The sequence below is a fragment of the Papio anubis genome, chromosome 12 (assembly GCF_008728515.1).
Source record: "Papio anubis isolate 15944 chromosome 12, Panubis1.0, whole genome shotgun sequence".
In the NCBI taxonomy this organism is placed as follows: domain Eukaryota; kingdom Metazoa; phylum Chordata; class Mammalia; order Primates; family Cercopithecidae; genus Papio; species Papio anubis.
The window spans coordinates 120178319-120195206 of record NC_044987.1 but is presented as its reverse complement, the minus strand read 5'-3'; the positions used below and the strand labels follow the sequence as shown (position 1 = coordinate 120195206).

The 16888-nt window shown below is 46.9% G+C and overlaps 1 protein-coding gene across 8 annotated transcripts in view; it reads left to right on the top strand.

The window, feature by feature from the left end:
* SHANK2 (SH3 and multiple ankyrin repeat domains 2) overlaps positions 1 to 16888 on the top strand; it is a 661289-nt gene that overhangs the window by 89292 nt on the left and 555109 nt on the right. The window lies entirely within an intron of this gene.

Sequence of the window (16888 nt, the reverse complement as noted above, 5' to 3'; positions counted from 1 at the left end):
GCTGTCACTCTGAGGGCCGAGCTCTGCGACCTGGCCCACCTCCCGGCAGACGCTTTGGGAAAACGAGTGTCCCGTTCTGTGCTTGAGTCAGTGCTTCCATTTATAAAGCACGTGCATCTTCAAGTGGGGTACTTCATTTAGGAAAAAGCATTTGCACTGCCATCCTGACCCCCTCAAAGACCACACATTGTCACTCACCTGTCCTCCCTCTCCCCCCACCCGTACAGTCACTCAATGCTCATTCATACCTTTGCCATGCTGGGAGGCCCCTGCCCTCTCATTTCCCCTGTGCTGCCTCACCCTGTGGCACACACCTGCTGACAGGGATGTCCTGTCATCTATCTGCTGCTTCCAAATGGACTCTCAGATTTTTCTTTTTCTTTCTTTCTTTTTTTTTTTTTTTTTTTTTTTGAGATAGGGTCTTGCTCTGTCACTCAGGCTGGAGTTCAGTGGTGCAGTCATGACTCACTGCACCCTTGGCTCAAGGGATCCTCCTGCCTCAGCTTCTCAGGTGCACACCACCACACTGGGAATTTTTTTTTTTCTTTTTAGTAGAGACAGGGTCTCACTATATTGTCCAGAGAGGTTTCGAACTCCTGGGCTCAAGTGATCCTCCCATCTCAGCCTCCCAAAGTGCTGGGATTACAGGCATGAACCACCACGCCCAGGTGGATATGCTTGATTCCAAAGTGACCTTGGCCTGCCTGCTTATTATTGTGGATTAAAATAGAACCCCAGGAGCAAGGAGGTTTCACCACCTCCTCCTTCAGGATTTAATCCCCTCTTTTTGGTCACAGGCACATAATTACTGCATTTGCATCTTGTATTTGAGGATTCCTCTGCTTTTAAATATTGGCAGGACTCTACCTGTCCTGGCAACGTCTGAGCCTATCTTCTCCTCCTGTACCTGAGGCTGGCTCCTCATCCTCAGAGACCATGAGGCGCCCGCCCATTGTGAGAGGGGGCTCTGGACGGCCGGTGCAGTGGTGGTTTGTTACCGTTAGAAGCTGCATTTGGAAGCTTTGCTGTGTGAGAGTGCCCCCCCTCCCCGCCCCATTGTGAGAGGGGGCTCTGGACGGCCGGTGCAGGGGTGGTTTGTTACCGTTAGAAGCTGCATTTGGAAGCTTTGCTGTGTGAGTGTGCCCCCCCCACCCCATTGTGAGAGGGGGCTCAGGACGGCTGGTGCAGGGGTGTGGTCGTTACCATCAGAAGCTGCGTTTGAATGCTTTGCTGTGTGTGTGTCTGACTCCTTGTTCCTGGCCCCTGCGAGGTGAGAGCTGGGTGTCGTCTACTAGGAGTTGATGGAGTTCGTGTGTCTGGGAGATTGGCGGCTTGGGTGGCCGTGATCCTGAATGGTAGCCTCTTAATTCCACTTCAGGAAGGTTTGTTCTTGACTCCTTCAGGTGGATTTTTCCAGGTAGAAAGCCAGTTCTGGTCAGATTTACCTTCTGCTGTGTTCTATTCAACACCTGAACCTGCTGGGGAGTAGGTGGCAGGAGGGCTCCTTGGCCTCCACCCGCCCACCCATGCATCCACCCATCCGTGTACCTACCCAGCCACCCACCTGTCCGTCCGTCCGTCCGTCCGTCAGTGCACCTACCCAGCCATCCACCTACCCATCCATCCACCTACCCATCCATCCATCCATCCATCCATCCATCCATCCACCCATCCACCCACCCACCCACCCACCCATCCATCCACCCACCCACCCATCCACCCACCCACCCATCCACCCATCCATCCATCCATCCATCCATCCATCCATCCATCCATCCATCCATCCATCCGTGCACCTACCCATCCACCCACCTACCCATCCATCCATCCATCCATCCATCCATCCATCCATCCATCCATCCATCCATCCGTGCACCTACCCATCCACCCACCTACCCATCCATCCATCCATCCATCCATCCATCCATCCATCCATCCATCCATCCATCCATGCATCCACCCAGCCACCCACCTACCCAGCCACCTATCCACTCATCCTCCTACCCACCTCACCCCTCCCTCGCTCCCTCCATCCACTCATTCACCCATCTATCCATTATCTTGATTATAGAAATAAATGGTTAGGATCTTTGGTCTCCACTTTGAGTAGCCTTGCCATGTCCTTTGTAGTATGCATTTGGATTACCTCTTGGGGAGGTGGAAGGCATGGAATCTGATTTCCTTTGTGGTTTCATTAACTGGTTGCTAAGACCAAAGAGAGTGCCGCTCCCCAGCCCCTCAGCCTTCCCTCTGCCTCCACTGTCTTTGTAATACAGCAATGAAAACTAGCCTCCGTGTCCTTAAGAGGAGTGGTTTACACTTGACTATTTTAATTAAGAAATTGGTGCGTTACAAATTGTTTAAAACAAAAGGGAAGGCCCTGGGGCTCTCCAATGGAAGTTACCATGGAAAGTCAAGCCTTGATTATATTGGTTATCATTCATGTCACAGGGCACCCTCGATAAAGACAGAGAAGGACTTTATTTTCTTACACATCATTTAAAGCAAATATTGTAAGGACTGTATGTGGACCCTTCCTCTGTTACGTATTGGGTTCGTGCTTTGTATGTGGGAGAGATTGCCCCAGTTTGCAGGGGTCTCCGTAGCCTGCACGGAAAACGTCTGACTTGAGGTGCTCTTCTGCCTCAGCTTAGAGTTAATACCTACTTAAATCTCATGGAGAAAATAATGTATGGGAAAAGTGGCTTTGGTCTGGAATTACTACACGTTCTGTAGCAAAGCTCTGTAAATCCCACACTGTGGGGGGAGTATTGTAGTTTGAGGCCATACTGGTGAGGAGTAGCCATCCTCTCTTTGCTGCCATCCCAATCTGGTAAGGCTTATCCAGAGGGTGGCAATACCAGGGCCGCAGATCATCAGTTTTTACTTTTCTGTGTTAAATCCAAGGGTGGGGCTTTTTTCCAGCATCTTTGCTCTGAGGTTGGACCTGGGCGATTCCTCCAGCCTGGCTCCGACTCTGCCTCCCTGCCAGCCTCCACCCTTCCCTTGCTGCCCTCCCTTCTGGGCAGACGAGGCCTCCCGCATCACGGCTTCTGAGCAGCATCTGCGTCCCAGCAGCAGCCGCACCAGCCTCTGTGGCCTCGTCTTTAATCCACTTTCTGACCTCCTGCTGGCTTAATCTTCCTGACTCACAGCTTCGTCTGTGTGCTGCCGGGATCGAGTTGAACTCATTAGCTCGGCCTCGGGGACCCCCTTAATCCCCGCTCCTCCTCTTGCAGCTGTGTGGCTCTGGGAACGATCTGGCATTTTGGAGCATTCGTCTTTGGGCATGGGGGTGCTAATGCCGCCTCCTGGAGAACATAAGGAAGAGATGATGTGTTTAACGCACTGACGAGCCAGGCTGTGGGTGCATAGTAAGTGTTTTGTGTCTGCAGTCAGGACTTTTTAATTATAACTCCCCTCCATGGCTGCCTGTTACTTCACTTCAATTTACTGCTCCTAAAGGGATTTCTCTGGCCAGCATCTGGTCTCTGCTTTACGATGATTCTGCCTGAAATCATGGCTATGGAAAGAGGAAGATTAAGTCACCCCCAAGGAGTCCATGGACTGCTGGCAGAACCAAGCAGTGTCTCCCAGTTTAGCATCCCCTTGACAATAGCAGAGACAGACAGGCAATCTCTTTACTAATCACCCGGAGATACAGTGTGCCCACCACTTCGCCACAGCATCCAGTGGCTGCCATGAAGCTTTCATTGTGTGAAAAATGTTCTAATTGGAAAAACGAATCCATAGCTGCGTTACCCTTTATTGGCATTTAAACATGCAGAAACACTAAGCCTGAGCCTTGGACCTCAGCACCCCCTGACCAGGCTGTCCTTCTGAGTCAAGGTCACCCCGTATTGACATCTCTGATTTCAGCTTTGTGTGTTACCCGTGCGAGGGTCTTAGTGTTTGCCACCACGAGTACCAGCCCAGTGGGCCTCTGTCCACAGTAAGAAGTATTATCTCATTTGGATAATTGCATTTGGGAATAAACCAATTGGAGTTTGGGGTGACCCTGACGTTGGTTGTGCATCAGAGGCGTGCAGGTACACAGACTGCACGTGAACAGCTATCAAAGGCCCGAAGACACCTGCGTGCACCTTTCTATGGCCCCTACCAAGCTTGTGTTTATCATGGGCCCTTAAAAATGCATCATGCAGAAATTGATGATGACAGAAAGCATCACGGCAGAGGAACTTCTGAATGTGAAATGCGCTTCTTCGTAATGAACGATGTGCTCAGAAACTTGGATTTCTTTCTGGCTTTCCTGAGTTCTTGCCGAACGCTGCTTACATGCGTTTGCAGAGCTGGCATCTTGACTGTTCCGGGTGTCCGCGTTTCTAGCTCCAGATCCTGAATAGGGAATGTCCCCGTGGGGCCACGACCTGAGATGCCCTGGCATTTCCTCCCCCTTATTCTCTTGGCTTTTCCTGGGCTGGTTGGGTAGAAGTCAAGAGGAAGGTGGATGTAAGTCTCACCTGAGAAAGGTGAATTAGCAGATGCCATAGAGGTGGAGGTCCCTGAATCCATCTGTGTAATCCGAGCCTCGTGTTGTGGATGGCCCTTTCCACAGCCTTCAGATAACCCACGGCAATAAGACCTATTTTATATGGTATAATATTTACCATTTTCTCAAGCTTTGTCAAGACACTCTCTCGCCCTCACTACTGTCTTCCAAAATCAGCTGTCATCGTCGCCATTTTACAGGACCCAAAACAGATTTGGAAAGCAATTTAGTCTCTCACAGGAAACTCTCTTGCTACGTTGCTATAAATCAAAACAGCCTGGCCCAGGAAGCTCCTCTGACCCCCGCAGGCCAGACACTTTTCAGCGCGGGTTTGCTGATCCACCATTATTTACGTGTCTTACTCATCAGTGCAGACGTGTCCCCCCACAGGCAGGTGGTGGCCCTCAGTGGGTTGCAGAGACTCGCCCATGGTCGTTCAGTGCTGTGGGCTAAGTCTGTCCCCCACCAAAATTCCTGTATCGAATGAAGTTATAACCCAGGACCTCAGAATGAGACTTTATTTGGAGATTGGGTCTTTACGGAGGCAATCAAGTTAAATGAAGTTGTTAAGAGTGGGCCCTGATCCCATCGGAGCGGAGTCCTTATGAGAAGAGGAGGTGGGGACAGAGACACGCACAGAGGGACAACCACCTGAGGACACAGAGAGAAGGCGGCCGTCAGCAAGCCAGGAAGAGAGGCCTCCGGAGGAACCAGCCCTGCAGACATCTTGATCTCAGACTTACGGCTTCCAGAATGGGAGACAATAAATGTCTGTGGTTTAAGCAGCCTGGTCTGTGGTACTTTTTGCCATGGCAGCCCGAGTGACTCATAACTCAGCATAAGTGGCAGACTCAGGCCAAACACAGCTGCCTCTGCCTGTCTCCAGTGACCGCATTCTGTCCACAGTTGTGTAGTCTCAGTTCTTAGTCTCTCACCTTGCAGAATACTTGTAACTCATGTGAACCAAGTGTGAGTGGCTTTCCCTCACTTTCTCCGTTCTTTTCTTTTTTTTGGTTTTGAGTCAGGGTCTTGCTCTGTCACCCAGGCTGGAACGCAGCGATGCAATCATAGTTCACTGCAGACTCAACCTCCCAGCTCAAGGGACCTTTCTATCTCAGCCTCCAGAGTAGCTGGGGCTACAGACACGTACCACCATGCCTGGCTCATTTTTTAAACTTTTTATTTTTTGGTAGAGACTGTTTCCCTATGTTGCCTAGCCTGCTCTTTGGTTTTGATTGGAGCTTGACCATGAACTGTACTAAGAGGGGTGTAGGTGTGTTATTCTGTTCAACAGCATGGCCAACCCTAGCTCTGTGACATATAGTTCTGCAGACCTCGGTGTCATAGCCTCCACTTGCAGGGTCATGGCTGTAGTTAACAGTCTGCACAGTCCACTGAGTACAAGCAAGGCTCAGGAGGCAGAAACTCCCATCAGTCCCGATGTGAAGTCCAGACCTTTCTTGACTGTTGGATGATATCACCCAGGAGTATTCCATGTCTGGAATGTTGGTCCAGTGCCGTTCAATGCCATCCACGTTTACAAGCTGTGGTTTGGTTATGCAAAGAAAAAGACAGAAATGGCCGGGCACAGTGGCTCATGCCTATAATCCCGGCACTTTGGGAGGCCGAGGCAGATGGATCATGAGGTTAAGAGATCGAGACCATCTTGACCAACTTGGTGAAACCCTGTCTCTACTAAAAATACAAAAATTAGCTGGGCGTGGTGGAAGGTGCCCATAGTCCCAGCTACTCTGGAAGCTGAGGCAGGAGAATTGCTTGAACCCAGGAGACGGAGGTTGCAGTGAACTGAGATTGCGCCACTACACTTCAGCCTGGCGAAAGAGTCAGACTCCATCTCAAAAAAAAAAAAAAAAAAAACCAGAAACCCCTGTCCTCAGGCAGCTTGGGCTAGGGCAGGGAGGAGCACTTAACTGGCTGGATGTTGGAGTGGTACTGAGACAGATGTTGGGAGAGAGAGAGATGGGAGGAGTAGGAGGGACAGGAAGATGTAGATGGTTCATCTGTGCTAGAACATAGCTCCCTTTTGTGGCTGAGGGCCTTTGTGGTATGAAGGGAACTTAGGGAGAACTGAGGCTGGCTCGAAGAAGCCCCGAGAACTTCCGAGGATCGGTGTGTACATCATCGCAAGACTGGTGTCAGCCACAGACTCCTCTTCTACGGCTCCTGACCGTGTCAGCCCTGTTCCACTCCATCACCGCCCGGGTCTCACGCTGTATGCACTGCCTTTCTGGAGATAAAGGAGAAGCCTGATTTGGGTCTCGGAGATCTCGTTCCATCTACTTGCAGGCTTTCTGTGTCTCGAGCCACTTGGGCCAGGCACGTGACAGGTTTCAGAAGGATCTGGACATCACAGCCTTCAGGAGATTGAGTGACAGAGGGACCGACTCCTGCCTGCCGGTTAGGAGAGAGTGAGGAGAAGCATCCTAAGGCAAAATATGAAACTCAGCACTGCTCCCCCCTTCCTGGGAGGCAGGAAATGCAGGGTGAAGAGGCCGAGACTCACGGGCTGGACAGGAAAGGGAACAGGATCGGTCAGCTGGCCCGAGGGCCACAGGCAGTTGGAGCAGCTCCCTGTGTTCCCACCCAGGATGCCCAGTGGTCAACTCAGCCTGCAGGAGGCCAGGGGGATGGCACCGTGAGACCTCGGCCCCGGTGGAAAGGATGAGTGCGGCTCCGGCTGGCAGACACAGAGAGGATGGCTGGTCCACCAGAGGCTGGGGCGTGGGGTTGTGTGCAGCCTGGTAAGTCTGAACGAAGGGAGTATTTCTTCGGATCCAGAAATGACCTGAACATCAACATCCTCTTCAGTATTCTCAATGACGCACATAACAGGCCTATCTTCGAGATAATGAGTCTGGTTCCGGACCACTGCAATAAAATGAATCTTGCAATAAAATGAGGCACACACATTTGTTGGTTTCCCAGTGCATGTAAAAGTTGTATCTACACTCTAGTTTATTAAGTGTGTAATAGCATCATGTCTAAAAAAGCAATGTATATACCTTAATTAAAAAATACTTTATTGTTAAAAATACTTAGAGTCACCTGCATCTTCAGTGGCCTGTAATCTTTTTGCTGCTGGAATGTCTTGCCTCCTATTGATGGCTGCCGACTGATCTGAGTGGTGGTTGCTGAGGGTTGGGGTGGCTGTGGCAATTCCGTAAAATAAGACAGCAAAGCAGTTTGCTGCATTAATTGACTCACGAAAGACTTCTCTGTAGCATGCAATGCTGTTTGATAGCATTTTACCCACAGTAAAACTTATTTCAAAATTGGGTGAAATCTTCTCAAACCCTGCACTGCTTTGTCCACTGAGTTTATGGAATATTCTAGATCGTGTGTGGTCATTTCAACAGTGTTCACAGCATCTTCACCAGGAGTAGATTCCATCCGAGAAACCACTTCCTCTGCTCATCCCAAAGAGGCAGCTCCTCATCCATCCAAGTTTTATCATGAGACTGCAGCAGTTCAGTCTCATCTTCAGCCCGACTTCTAACTCCAGTTCTCCTGCTGTTTCCACCACACCTGCAGTAGTTCCTTCCTCCACTGAAGGTTTGAACCCCCTCAAAGTCATCCATGAGGATTGGAATCACCTTCTTCCAAACTTAATGTTGATATTTTCACCTCCTTTTATGAATCATGAATATTCTTTGCTGAGAGCGGTGGCTCACGCCTGTAATCCCAGCACTTTGGGAGGCTGAGGCGGTTGGATCGTGAGGTCAGGAGATCAAGACCATCCTGGCTAATGGTGAAACCCTGTCTCTACTAAAAATACAAAAAATTGGTCAGGTGTGGTGGCGGGCACCTGTAGTCCCAGCTAGCTACTCAGGAGGCTGAGGCAGGAGAATCAGTTGAACCTAGGAGGCAGAGGTTGTGGTGAGCCGAGATCACGCCACTGCACTCCAGCCTGGGCGACAGAGTGAGACTCCATCTCAAAAAAAAAAAAAAAAAAAAAAAAAAAAGCCATTTGTGAGAGTTGGAATCAACTTCTTCCCAACTTAATGTTGACATTTTCACCTCCTCTTATGACACATGAATATTCTTAATGGCATCTGGAATGCTCCATCTGAGGAATCTATGGCAGCTATAGTCTTACAAGATATATTGTTAAATAATAAGACTTGAAAGTCGAAATTACTCCTTAATCCATGGACTGCAGAGTTGATATTGTGTATGCAGGCATGAAAACATTTATCTCCTTGTGCGTCTCCAACAGAGCTCTTGAGTGACCAGATGCATTGTCAAGTAGCGGTAATATTTGGAAAACAATCTCTTTTTCTGAGCATTAGGTCCCAACAATGGGCTTACAATATTCAGTAACGTGCTGTAAACAGATGTGCTGTCATCCAGGCTTTGTTGTTCCATTTATAGAGCACAGATAGAGTTGATTTAGCATAATTCTTTTTTTTTTTTCTTTGAGATGGAGTTTCTCTCTGTCACCAGGCTGGAGCGCAGTGGCGTGATCTCGGCTCACTGGAACCTCTGGCTCCTGGGTTCAAGCGATTCTCCTGCCTCAGCCTCCTGAGTAGCTGGGGCTACAGGTGCCTGCCACTATACCCAGCTAATTTTTGTATTTTTAGTAGAGACGGGGTTCCACCACGTTGGCCATGCTGGTCTCTATCTCTTGACCTCATGATCTGCCCACCTCAGCCTCCCAAAGTGCTGGGATTACAGATGTGAGCCGCCACTCTCGGTCGGTTGATTTAGCATCATTCTTAAGGGCCCTAGGTTTTTTTGAACGATATATTAGCATAGGCTTCAACTTAAAGTCACCAGCTGCATTAGCCCCTAACAAGACAGCTTGTCCTTTGAAGCTTTTAAGCCAGACATTGACTTCTTGTCTCTAGCTATGAAAGTCCTAGATGCCATCTTCTTTCAATAGAAGACTTTCTTGTCTGCATAGAAAATCTGCTTTTTAGTGTAGCCACCTTCATCGATGATCTCAGCGAGATCTTCTGGAGAACTTGCCGCAGCTTCTCCATCAGCACTTGCTGCTTCACCTTGCACTTTCTGTTATGGAGATGGCGTCTTTCCTTAAACCTCGTGAATAAACCTCTTCTGGTTTCCAGCCTTTCTCCTGCAGCTTTCTCACCATTCTCAACCTTCATAGAATTGAAGAGTCAGGGCCTTGCTCTGGATTAGGCTTTGGTTTAAATGAATATCGTGACTATCTTGATCATCAAAGTTTGACGACTCCAACCTTCTCCCTTTCAGCACTAAGACCTGTTTCACTTACCATTTGCGTGCTCACTGGAGTGGCCCTCCTCATTTCCTTCAGGAACATTTTGTTTGCATTCACATGTTGGCTTACTGTTTGGTGCAGGAGGCCTCACTTTTGGCCTGACTCAGCTTTCAACATGCCTTCCTTGCGAAGCTTAATCATTTCTCGCTTTTGATTTAAAATGAGAGATGTGTGACTCTTCCTTTCACTCGGACACGTAGGGGCCACTGTAGGGTTATTACTTGACCTAATTTCAATATTATTCTGTCTCGGGGCATAGGGAGGCCCAAGGAGAGGGACAGAGGTGAGAAAATAGCTGGTCGTTGGAACAGTCAGAACACACAGAACTTTTATTAAGTTTCCTATCTTATATGGGTGTGGTTCATGAAACCCCAGAACAATGACAGTAGTAACATCAAAGATCACTGACCACAGGTCATCCTAACAGATATAATAATTATGAAAAATTTGACATAGTGCAAGAATTACCCAAATGTGACACAGAGATATGAAGGGAGCACGTGCTATTGGAGAAATCACGCCGATAGATTTTCTCGTTGCAGAGTTGCCACAAACCTCCAATTTGCAAAAACACGTTCTCTGTGAAGCTTAATAAAGCAAAGTGAAATAGAACAGGATATGGCTCTAATTTATGTTTTGCCTGCACTAAGATTGGCAGTGGGTGTGTACAGAGAGGAACATAATCTATCACTTGAACAGCAAGCACTTGGGAGATGGGGAGATTTGACTTGGGTTTAAATCAAACCTCTACTGCTTTCTAGGAGTATGACCTTGCAAGGTGTAGTTACTTGAAGTCTCTAAGGCTCAGCTTCTTTATCTAGAGAATGAGAAGAATAATATTATTGTTATATAAACAGTGAGAATAATAATATTATTATTATATAAACAGTAATAATAATAATATTATACAAACAGTAATGATAATATCCACTTAGGGTTGTGGTGAAGGTGAATATGGTTAGCAGAATTTCTGGCTTATTAGGAGTCAGTACATGGTAATCATCACTGTGTCATGGTTATCATCATTATCACTGTCATCACCATCATCTTCATTATCACCACTACTACCATCATCATCATAATCACCACTGTCATCATCATTGTCACCATCACCATCATCACTACCATCCCCATCACCAACATAATCACCATTATCACTATCATCATACCATCATTATCACCATTATCACCATCACCATCATCATTACCATCACCTCCATCACCATCATCACTATCATAATACCATCATCACCATTATTAGTCTTTACATTATTACATGCATATTTATTTATCTTTTATATCATTTACGATATTTATATTACTTGTTTATTTATTACGAGATACGACATTACGACATTATTACTTATATTACGACAATTTATTACGAGGACATGATATTTATTTATTACGATACTGGATACGACATTACGACATGCATATTTATTATATACGAGAGAGATATTACATTATTACGCATTTTATCTTTATTACTTACGCATGACATTTATTATTACTGGGCGACAGATATTTATATTACTATTACGACATTACGCATTGTTAATATTTATTTACGACGCCGACATTTAACATTATTACGACATATTACAGGCTTTACATTAATATATTACTTATGATTTATTATTATTTAATACGACATTACTATTACTTATTGATGCATTATTTCGACATTTAATATTATTGAGACATTATGTTTATTATATACGAGATATTTATGATTATTATTACTTACTTTATTTTATTATTACACATTATTACTTTATTATTGCGATTATGGAGGTTTATTATATTACTTATTACGACATTATTACTTATTATGATTACGAGACATTTATTTGCATACGAGACATTTATTTATTATTTATTATTCTTTCGACATTTATTATTCATTAACATTATTCGACATTTTTATCTTTCGACATTTTTATTATTATTTTTTACATGACATATTTACGAGCATGCATTTATTTATCATCACCATTACAGCCACCCTCATCATCACCATCATCATCATCCCCTCCCTGTAGACACTGAACTCTTTAAGGGGCAAGAGCCCATCTTGGTCATCTTCATGTTCTCTCACCCACTGCTGTCCTGGTGCTGGTATAGGACCCTGCGCACAGAAGATAGAAGCTCAAGGAGAAGATAGGTGTTTCCTCCAGCAATCCTTTAGAGGAGTTGGCCAGGGTTGGGACTCCTTACACACTGTTGTCTTTGCCATCCTTTCTGTACTATTTGTGAGTCATCTGACAAATCACTCACTCGCTCAGAATGTCTCTAACAAATTATAAAGGAATAGCCACCTCACAGGGCTGTGGGAGACCGGAATCAGATACTGTTCTCCTCAAGGAGAACTTGACATGACCAAGGCTCACATTGGTAACAGTGGGACCAGGAAGGGTCACTTAAGGCAGAAACTGTCTTATGTCATTTGCCTGCCAGACACATCACTGTTCCACCTTTGCTTCCCTCCCTCTTCTTATGCTGGGTCCTCAACCTGGAAGTCCTACCCCAAACTCGCATATCCCTCTGTGTTCCTGGGCAGCAGCCTAGGATGTGCACTCCTTACCAAGCAGCGTCACTTACCCCTTCCTCTGGGTCCTCAAGGGAGCTTGTGTTAGCATGAATTTTTACTTTTTCCATATCGTATGACAGTTGAGTGGGTGTCTTTCCCTGCTACAGATGGTGGCTTCAGGCTGGTTTGCTTCTTATTTATTGTCTTCGTGGCTCCCATATCATCCATTCAGCCAGTGTCAGTCACCTGTACTGTGTCAGGCCTGCTCTCGGACCTGGGGTTTGCCTGATTAGGCAGTGAGTCAATGACGGGTAAGTGAAGAGTTGAAGCAGGATTCATCCAAAGTGTATTCTGACCTTGTGGGCTTGCCCGGAGCTGGTGTGAACATGCGGGCAGCTCCCATCACATATGGAGGGAGGAGAGCTCCCTGGGAGCTGGGAAGGCTTGACCTGCTGAGTTCCGCTCTCAGAGATGATGGTGCTGCTGTTGTTTTGTTTTGTTTTGTTTTTTGCTGCCACAATTAGTGGCAGGTGATTCACACGTTTATGAGTTCCCATGCCTGCCATAACCAACCACAGACTGGTGGCTTAAATAACAGACCTGTGTTGTCTCACATTCTGGAGGCCGGAAGGCCAAGGTTAAGGGATAGGCAGGGTTGGTTCCTTCTGAGGCTTGAGGGAGAATCTGTCCCAGATTCTCTACCTCTACCCCGGCTGCTGGGGGCTTACCAGCAATCAGCATTGCTGGGTTTGCAGATGCAACACACCGGTCTCTGCCTTCCCATTCACATGGTCATCTCCCTGTGTGCATGATGCTGTGTCCAGATTTTCTCACTTTTCTTTTTATTACACTTTGAGTTTTAGGGTACATGTGCACAATGTGCGGGTTTGTTACATATGTATACATGTGCCCTGTTGGTTTGCTGCACCCATTAACTCATCATTTACATTAGGTATTTCTCTTAATGTTATCCCTCCCCCAGTCTCCCACCCCATGACAGGCCTTGGTGTGTGATGTTCCCCGCCCTGTGTCCAAGTGATCTCATTGTTCAATTCCCACCTATGAGTGAGAACATGCAGTGTTTGGTTTTCTGTCCTTGCGATAGTTTGCTCAGAATGATGGTTTCCAGCTTCATCCATGTCCGTACAAAGGACATGAACTCATCTTTTTTATGGCTGCATAGTATTCCATGGTGTATGTGTGCCACATTTTCTTAATCCAGTCTGTCATTGACGGACATTTGGGTTGGTTCCAAGTCTTTGCTATTGTGAATAGTGCTGCAACAGACATACGTGTGCATGTGTCTTTATAGTGGCATGATTTATAATCCTTTGGGTATATCCCCAGTAATGGGATGGCTGGGTCAAATGGTATTTCTAGTTCTAGATCCTTGAGGAATCGCCACACTGTCTTCCACAATGGTTGAGCTAGTTTACACTCCCACCAACGTGTAAAAGTGTTCCTATTTCTCCATATCCTCTCCAGCACCTGTTGTTTCCTGACTTTTTAATGATCACTGTTCTCACTGCTTGAGATGGTATCTCATTGTAGTTTTGATTTGCATTTCTCTGATGACCAGTGATGATGAGCATTTTTTCATGTGTCTGATGGTTGCAAAAATGTCTTCTTTTGAAAAGTGTCTGTTCATATCCCTTGCCTACTTTTTGATGGTAGTGTTTGATTTTTTCTTGTAAATTTAAGTTCTTTGTAGAAGAAACTGGATCCCTTCCTTACACCTTATACAAAAATTAATTCAAGATGGATTAAAGACTTAAATGTTAGACCTAAAACCATAAAAACCCTAGAAAAAAACCTAGACAATACTATTCAGGACATAGTCATGGGCAAGAACTTCATGACTAAAACACCAAAAGCAATGGCAACAAAAGCTAAAATAGACAAATGGGATCTAATTAAAGAGCTTCTGCACAGCAAAAGAAATTACCATCGGAGTGAACAAGCAACTTACAGAATGGGAGAAAATTTTTGCAATCTACTCATCTGACAGAGGGCTAATATCCAGATTTTCTTGCTTTTTAAGGACACAGTTATTGCAATAGGGCCCACCCTGCTCCTGTATGACCTCATCTTAACTCGATTACATCTGCAAAGATCCTATTCCCAAATAAATCACATTCATAGGGTGTGGGTGTTAGGACCTCAACATTTATTTAGAGGGGCACAGTTCAGCCCATAACAACATGTCTTATTTATATTTGATTTGATCCTGACAGCAGCCTTGAAGTTAAGTAGTGGCTTTGATTTTCACGGGGGAATTGGAGGACTGCTGGGTGGGTGGGTTTCCCTAGGAATCAAGGTTGGTGTGCGCCACTGGGTTGCAAACCCAGGCTTTCCGACCTTTGAGCTCTTGCTCCTTCTAGATGATTCTCAAGTTGGTGTTCTTAGCATTTTCTGGAGCAGATGGTTCTTGTTTTGTGGGGTTGGCCCCCGTGCTGCACAGACACAGCGTCCCTGCCCTGTCCACAAATGATGGTGGATACCTGTCTTTGCAATCACCTGCAGTGGCACAGAAGTCCCCTGAGAGGCAATTTGGAGCGCTGTGCTCCTCCAAGGAGTTGCCCCTTGGCTGAATCTTCTCTGCAGGTGTCAGGGAGGGAGCCATGGGCTCTGTGGACGTTGGAGCTTGAATTAGAGGGGCCCAGAAGGATTCCTGAGACCGAAGGGTGAGTAGTGAGCGGCCCCGCCTGGTCACTCCTGATACAGTTTGTTTCTTGTGCCAGGAGTTTCCAGAGAGTCCTTGCTCAGCCAAGGATAGGGGAGGGTGTGGGTCTGGAAATCTTTCTGGAATAAACAGCTGCCCCCATCCAGCCTCACAGCCCTCAGTCGGGGGGGGGGGGGGGGGGGGGGAGCTTTGAGAGCCACATGTGAGCTTAGCCTTTGACCCTGGAAGGGAGAAACAGGAGCTTTTGTGCAGAGGGTGTCAGGTTTCCTGGCAGGGAGGACTCTGGCCGCCCACTGAACCCAGGCTCCTGTTGGCAGTCCCAGGATCATTTTCCCAGCAATGAGGAACTTACCCTCGGGCTGTCTTGGGAAGATGGTAGGGCCTTTTGCTTTCTTGAGCACAAACCCACAAATCCCCAGATAGAGAATTGGTTTGAGCCTCATATTCGATCAAACCTCCTTTCGTTCTGAACATGTTGACAGTGACAAAGGGAATTACTGAGCCCCTGCTGGCAGCTATTCAGTAGAATCTAATTGTAATTCAACAGAAATTAGAAGTCATGGTTAGAAGTGGATTTGCCTGGCCTTTGCCTTTCCTGGCTCACTGGTGAACCTCACAGAGGGGACCTGGGAACGTGACCGAGTTGCTGTTATTTCAGTTCTCAGAGGTGCCATTGTGTGTTTGAAGTGTTGTGATTGGTTTGCAGGCCCTGTTGACACTATTTAACTTTGCAAAAATGAACTCTCGTGGCAACTGATTTGATTTTCCGTCAAATCGTTTTTCCGTAATTGCTTTCCTGTGTCCTTTGGGAGAGGTGATGACTGTGTTTTTAAAGCTTTTCTGTTCAGAGTCAGCGTGGGTAGTATGAAAACTTTCTCGTCAGTGCGGTTCTAAGACAAGGCTCCCACCGAATCTGAAATGCTAAAGAACAATCCATGTCAAAATTAAGTCACGTTGTAATATGCGCGGGCTGTGGTTCTGAATGTGTGTTCCCCAGGACGGCACAGCAGTAGTGCCTTGGGATTTGTCTGAGATGTAGGTTCTCGGGCCCCACCCAGACCTGCTGAATTAGACATTCTGTTAGGGAGACATAAGTGGGGTCTGTGACCTGTGTTTTTCAAACTGCTGGAGTTTGAGAAGTGCCATGCAAGTGAGAGAGTGCCCTGAGGCGACAGGTGGTCATCGATGACCAAAAAGACACTGTGAGGGCCGGGCGTGGTGGCTCACACCTGTAATCCCAGCACTCTGGGAGGCCCAGGCAGGCAGATCACAAGGTCAGGAGATCGAGACCATCCTGGCTAACACGGTGAAACCCCGTCTCTACTAAAAATACAAAAAATTAGCCGGGCATGGTGGCAGGCGCCTGTAGTCCCAGCTACTGGAAGGCTGAGGTAGGAGAATGGCATGAACCCAGGAGGCGGAGCTTGCAGTGGGCTGAGATAGTGCCACTGCACTCCAGCCTGGGCGACATAGTGAGACTCTGTCTCAAAAAAAAAAAAAAAAAAAAAAAAAAAAAAAAAGACACTGTGAGGGCTAGAGATTTTTTTGTTTGTTTTGTTTTGTTTTGTTTTTGGTTTTGAGACAGAGTCTTGTCTTGTTGCCAGGCTGGAGTGCAGTAGCGCAATCTTGGCTCACGGTAACCTCCGACTCCCTGGTTCAAGCGATTCTCCTGCCTCAGCCTCTCGAGTGGCTGGGATTACAGGCACGTGCCACCATGCCCAGCAAATTTTTGTTTTTTTAGCAGAGATGGGGTTTCACCATGTTGGCCAGGATGGGCTCGAACTCCTGACCTCGTGATCTGCTCACCTCGGCCTCCCAAAGTGCTGGGATGACAGGCGTGATCCACTGCACCCGGCCAGTGCTGGAGATTTGAGTCTGTGGTGAGACCAAGGCCAAAGA